The following is a 6,609-nucleotide window of genomic DNA, read 5'->3' as shown; positions in this document are numbered from 1 at the left end:
CGTAGTACACTAACCGTACCTCGTATGAACCGCCATGTGATAACATTACTAGCTTTCCATTGCTAACCAACTACATGCTCACCTAACTCTTTAAAACCTGAAGGATAGACTTGAAATCTTAACCAACCAGATAATCCATATCACCTCCCATGACACCATTCCTAAGTTCTTATGCTAGTGACTAAAACTCTAACCCTTGCCTTGAACCGAAGAATCTTTATCCCAACTTCCATTCTCAAAGAATTATTGAATTCTAACTGACTACTACCCAGGGGAATATAAAACTCCCCTAACACTTTCGATGACCAAACAACTCATGCAACTGACACTACTATCTTCTTGCGACCGCTCTTCTCCTAGCATCAGCAGTACTTGAACCAAACAGTTCTTCCATAGGAAACCACCACTCTTATCGGAACAAATATTAAAACCGTTGAACCTTGACGATTACTAGAAAACCGACTCGCTAAATCCTGACCATAGACCTTCCATATAGTACCCCTGAATTGATCTCGACCAAAACTAGAATAATAACTGAACACCAGTGGCGGAGCTTGAAGTTTGGATTTGGGGGGGGGGGGGGCGAAAATAGAATTTGTATAAAAATTGAAGAATACGAGGGGGGGGGGGGAAGTCAAAGTTTATAGTTTTTGGGCATAATATGTAACTCTTTTAATACTTATGGACTAAGTATTAAAAAAAATAAGGGGGGCCACAACCCCCTGGCCATATATAAGCTCCGCCAATGCTAAACACATTGGAACCCGCTACAAGAGATACAACCCCTCAATAACCCACTAATGATTAACAACATGCAAAAGATATAAAACAATTCTTGAAGATGTAAACCAACAATAACAGAGCAATAAAGCGCATATAACACTTACCCAAATCAATATAAAATTCCAAGCAACATGAAACCTGATAACAATCGAAAAGAACTGTTAGGTCATAATTATGTGGTTTGGGATATGCATCTATCTTGTATAGGTCTTGGTGGGATGTTAGAGTATGTTGTGGTGGTTGTGGTTTGTTATTAATGTGTTTTGGACATCTTTTGTGTTTGTTTGAGTTTTCGGTCTGGGTAGGTTTTCGGTCAGGCTTTGACCGAAAACCTGTTTCGGTCTGATGTGTGTTACTATATATTGTTGTCAGGTTGTTAGAAGTAGTAGTTGCTTCCAATAGGTTTTCGCTCAATCCAAGTTGTATCCAACATTTCATAGTTGAATTGTATGCAAGCTTGGTTGTTTAATCTTCTTCTCCTTCATTTCTATTGCAGTTGATTGATCATTAGATAGATGCCACAAATTTGGGACCTAAAAATTGGTATCAGAGCACTTATAGTGTCAATTAATTGTGTTTTCTGTTTTCAGTTTCTCAACAATCTCATGATCCTCATTTTCGGTTCATTGGTAAGTTCGAATCTGCTCTAGTTTGAAGACTGGATCGTTGTTTGCTTTATCAAATCAATATCTGCATCAGATTTAAGTTTGTGATGGAATTCTTATAGTTTTCGGTTGTATCTACACACACCAAAAACTCATTGTCATTTTTGTTCTGTTCAGATTTGTGTATTTAGAAGCATTTTTTGGAAGTTTTGGCTGTGCGAAAAATAGTAATCTGATCAAGAATCAACGTTTTCACTGAAAAAAATCTTTAGTTTTCGGTTCATCTTCAGAAACCGAAAACTATTTTTGTTTATCTTCAGAAACTGAAAACCTTTCATCAACCTTAGGAAACCGAAAACTCACTTGATCCTAGTTTTCGGTCTAACTTTTCCACCGAAAACTTGTCTTTGATCACTTTTTTTTCAATTTAATTTTTTTTGAGTGTGCGGTTGTGATCTGGTGCACGGCCGTACACGTGTGTACGGCCATAGACCCGTGTACAACCGTAATCAAGTGTACTGCCATAATCCCTTGTGCGGTCGTAAACCCTCTTAGTTGTTGGTCAACCCAGGCCTGTAATGAACTGGGTCCCCAAAGCTAAATAATCCCACTCATTGTGTAGGAATAGCTGCGGAGGAATGTCTTCAGACCTTGGTATGTCGACAGCGGTTGTTCCAGGCACATTGACAGGAGACATCTCCCAACTACACGTCATTCAGACTTTTAATAGGGGCTTTGTTTCCTTCGCGGGAGGATATGGAGGGAAGATCACTCAAAAGGGAATAGTTACAAATGGAGTGCTGAGTTTTGGGAACGTCATCTATGCTCCTGAGTTAAAGTGTAGCTTGTTGAGTGTCTCACAGATCAGCTCATGGACTATGGATAATGATATAAGGTTAAGCAGTGAAGACCTCGATGCTATCTTTGACACTATCCATGATGTTGTGCAACCAAGACAGAAGGAGTTAGTGGTGTTCCCAAAGTGACGTCTCCAACTTTTGATCAGATGGTCGACGCCTTTCAACCGATATGTATAGAACTTCAGGGATTCCTCCCCTTGTTGGTGCTATTCCAACATCTATGCCATCGATGGGTGATTAGATACTGACACAAACCTCCCAGCCTCCTGTGAAATGAAGACGACTTGATTTGAGGAAGGGAGCACTTATCCAAGAACAAGCACCACCAGTCCAACAAACCTCCACAGCTGCTAAACCAACTCAACCGACCCTAATAGGACCACGTAATGTTAGATCTTCATTTGAAGTTGGGAGTTCTTCTACTCCTGGGGGTTTTTCTCCTCCACTACCTATGCATGATGGTGCCTCTGTGAGGCTTGCCAGGTTTCTTGCTCAACATGATTTAGATCCTTTACCTCGTGGCAAATGAATATCAATAGGTGAAGGAAGTTCAGGGGGAGCAGACCCATCTATCTCAAAGCTCAAGGGGGAGATCACTACTCTTAAATAGAAGATCGTCGAGAAATACATTATGATCGAAAACCTCGATATTCGAGTTTCCGAGCTTGAAGAAGAAAACTTTCAGAAGTCGAAACAGATCTCCGATCTCCAGCTTAATCTTGGTGCCTTATCAACAGGCTACTTTGACTTGAAGAACAAACTTATTGCAGAATTTGGTGACATGTTCAAGACCAAAGTTGAAGAGCCTTGCACAACTGCAGTGATCAAGTTTCAAGATAGCGATTGCGCTATTCGTCTAGATTGATGCTAAGGAGCTTCTGCAGTTCAGGAAGCAAGACATACACACCTTTGTGAAGCTGATCAAGAAGACCTGAGTTCATGTTAGCCACAAACCAAGGGGGAGATTGTTAGGTCATAATTATGTGGTTTGGGCTAGGCATCTATCTTGTATAGTTCTTGGTGGGATGTTAGAGTATGTTGTGGTGGTTGTGGTTTGTTATTAATGTATTTTGGACATCTTTTGTGTTTGTTTGAGTTTTCGGTCTAGGTAGGTTTTCAGTCATGCTTTGACCGGAAACCTGTTTTCGGCCTGATGTGTGTTACTATATATTATTATCAGGTTGTCAGAAGTAGTAGTTGCTTCCAGTAGGTTTTCGGTCAATCCAAGTGGTATCCGACATTTCATAGTTGAATTGTATGAAAGCTTGGTTGTTTAATCTTCTTCTCCTTCATTTCTATTGCAGTTGATTGATCATTAGATATATCCCACATATTTGGGACCTAACAAGAACACAAAAGATAACATGCCTGCAAAGACACCTGCCGGAGCACAACCTCCCCTGAGTGACACTACAATTACCGGCTCCTACCCTAACCCTCACGACACTCAGAGATCCGCAAGGTAGCTGGAGCATGTGCACTCACTTCTCCTGCCCTCCTCATCGCATAGACGACCCTCTTATAGCCCACTGGATTGTAGAGAAAACATAACAGGCTTGCCCCCACCCTCCATTAGTACAGTCCCTGTCGACATGATCAATGTAGTTACACTCATAGCAAATCATACCACTGGATCGACAAGCTCCACCGTGTAGTTTCCCACACACTTTGCACTGACTTCGGCCTTGCTGGCCTTGCAAATGCTGATCCGAAGTCTTGCGCCTCTCCGTGGGACCCTCCCCCACATGCACCTGATTTGACCCCCTCTTTCCCAGGTATTCCAAATCAATCTCCTACTCACGATATGATAGTGTGTGAGCTCCAACAATAGCCATAACCTCCGCACGGATCGTGACCAATCTCTCATCCAAGATATCTAAGATTCCTTCCTTGACTGCAACAAAAGTCATAGGAGTCTGCTCCAAAATACCGCGGGTAATCTCTGACGAGATGAATTCCCACATCTACTTGCTAATCAGCTCAGTGCCTACACTTGAGTAGAAACCAGAACTGGAACCTCCTCCATGAGTGCTCATCACCAAACTAAAATACCACAAGCCAATGATCAAAACATACCTAAGAATCCTCTTTGACAGGCTTCTAGCATTCTCCAAGACTCTCCTTGGTTCGAGTATGGATCCCGTGCTTTTAGTAGTACGGGCCCATTACTACCTTCCACACCTATCCATAGTTTCCTCAAGAATCATCCCAAATCCACTAAGTCACATCCCCAAACTAATGCACTAAATATCACTAAACAATGAGACTACAACCACTACAACACTCCCTAGGCTCACCAAAGTTCCCAAACTCACTCTGCCATCAGCTGCTGACGAAATCCCCATAATGCTAGTCATCCACCTCATGAATACCATCATATTCACTTAGTAGTTGACTCCCATCATCAAGAGTTCCACAAAGCACAAAGCAAGCAACATTTATACAGTAACACTCCAATCCATAGAACTATCATAGAATATTCAACCCACACACCACCACTTATGCTAAAAATTCCACCCTTACTTTCGGTTGCCTTATGCATGCAAATTATACACAGAACATGATCAAATAAACTATCGAACAACAGACTCTACCCTAGAACCACAACCAGAAAAAGAGCAGGAAATAAGACCAAATCAATTATTCTAGGGCTATAAGATCCTAACCATATACAATTTTTAAAGCATACACTTAGCAATTACTGATTCCAATAGATATTCCCATTTCAGCATAGCATCCAATACACCCAATGCAACAAGGTATCACATACCAGGCCAAAGTACCACTCGCTAATTAGCACTAGCATGCACGTCTACCAGCTCGTATGATATACATAGAAAGGCATCTCTCCTAGCAATCTATCATGCAAGAACTGAGCAGATCCTTAGCCCTAAGTAGCATGCAATTAACATATTCATAAATCAAATCATAACAAATAACATGTATATGTATACTGGGAAAAATTACTTGGGCTCAGTTGATTGCATGCACCACACCTTTCTCTTATCTTAGAAAAATCGTTTCTTGAAAATAATTTTCTTTTGAAAACTTTACCTATCCTCAGTTTGAGTTCATACACCCGAGAGTATGTACGAATCCCTCACACCAAGGCTTTGATACCAACTTGTAACACCCCCAAATTACGAGGGTAAAAATTTCATTTTTAATATATACAAGACATTCATTTAATCTTAACTAAAAAAATTATAAGTATTTAAGGGTAAGACAATTATCAGAGTACACTCCCAAAATCATGAATTACAGAAAACATGGGTGTGTGTTGCGATCAAGCCGAGCCCTTCCCTTTTGAACCGAAAGTACCTGAAACCATAAACAACAACTGTAAGAATGAATCTTAGTGAGTTCCCCAAAATACCCAATCCACAATATCACATAATACCATGCAACTATAAGTCCCAAATTTATGATCTATCAATCGATTTCACTAAGATGGTGCGGAATCCCAATCTAGTGATTAATGAAAAACGTGATATTGAACAAGAACGTAAGATGAATCTTCAATGCACACTATATTCAATGATAGTCTAGTACATAAGATTTGGATTACACTTGGTTTTCTCTCTATTTTCTCTCTAGAACACGTCCTTAGCTTATGGAAACACACACAAATGTCTCTCACTCACACATCCACACTTTTACATGCCTAATAATAAAATATATATACCTAAACCTAAATAAAAAAGGCCCAGCCCAAAACCCAAAAGCTTAACCGAAATCACATGTGATTTCGGTCCAAACAACACCAAAACATGGTGTTTTTGGTCCTAGACCGAGACTCTAATAGCTTATGAAAAGCAAAGTATAAACTACAATTTATGACCTAAAAATCTCCCCCTTGGTTTATAGATTTCTTTTCTTTTCAAATTTCACTTCGTCCTTGACTTCATCTTTTATCTTCGATTTCTTCACAAATTCAAGATGAACATATGAATTTCTACATGAACGACTTTAACTTGAACAGTTGGACTTCCTTCAAAGATTTGACCTTGAACGCACATTGGGTGTAGAGGCTTCTTGTAAAGGTTCTAAGAAACCAACACTTCTAGCTTTGAAATACTTCAGAGATTATGACAGAGAGACCGATTCTTCTGGATCACTTCAGCAAGTTCATAAATAGCAGCAAATTGATTGAGGAGGTTTCAATGCAATTCGTCACATAAATTTAAATACAGCTTCAACTTGCTTTTGGGGTTAAAAGATTGAGTGTTGAGAAATAATCTTCACTTCCAGTTCCTTCGATTGAATAATTTTCATCAATCATGGACGAGTCTTGAAAAATAATCATGACTAAAAAGTCCATGTGGATCACAAAGTCAAAAAGACCTTTCTCACCACAGTTG

Source organism: Lactuca serriola, chromosome 2, assembly GCF_051521515.1.
Source record: "Lactuca serriola cultivar US96UC23 chromosome 2, Lser_US96UC23_V15, whole genome shotgun sequence".
Lineage (NCBI taxonomy): Eukaryota > Viridiplantae > Streptophyta > Magnoliopsida > Asterales > Asteraceae > Lactuca > Lactuca serriola.
The sequence above is the reverse complement of the archived record's forward strand: the minus strand, read 5'-3'. Positions refer to the sequence as shown.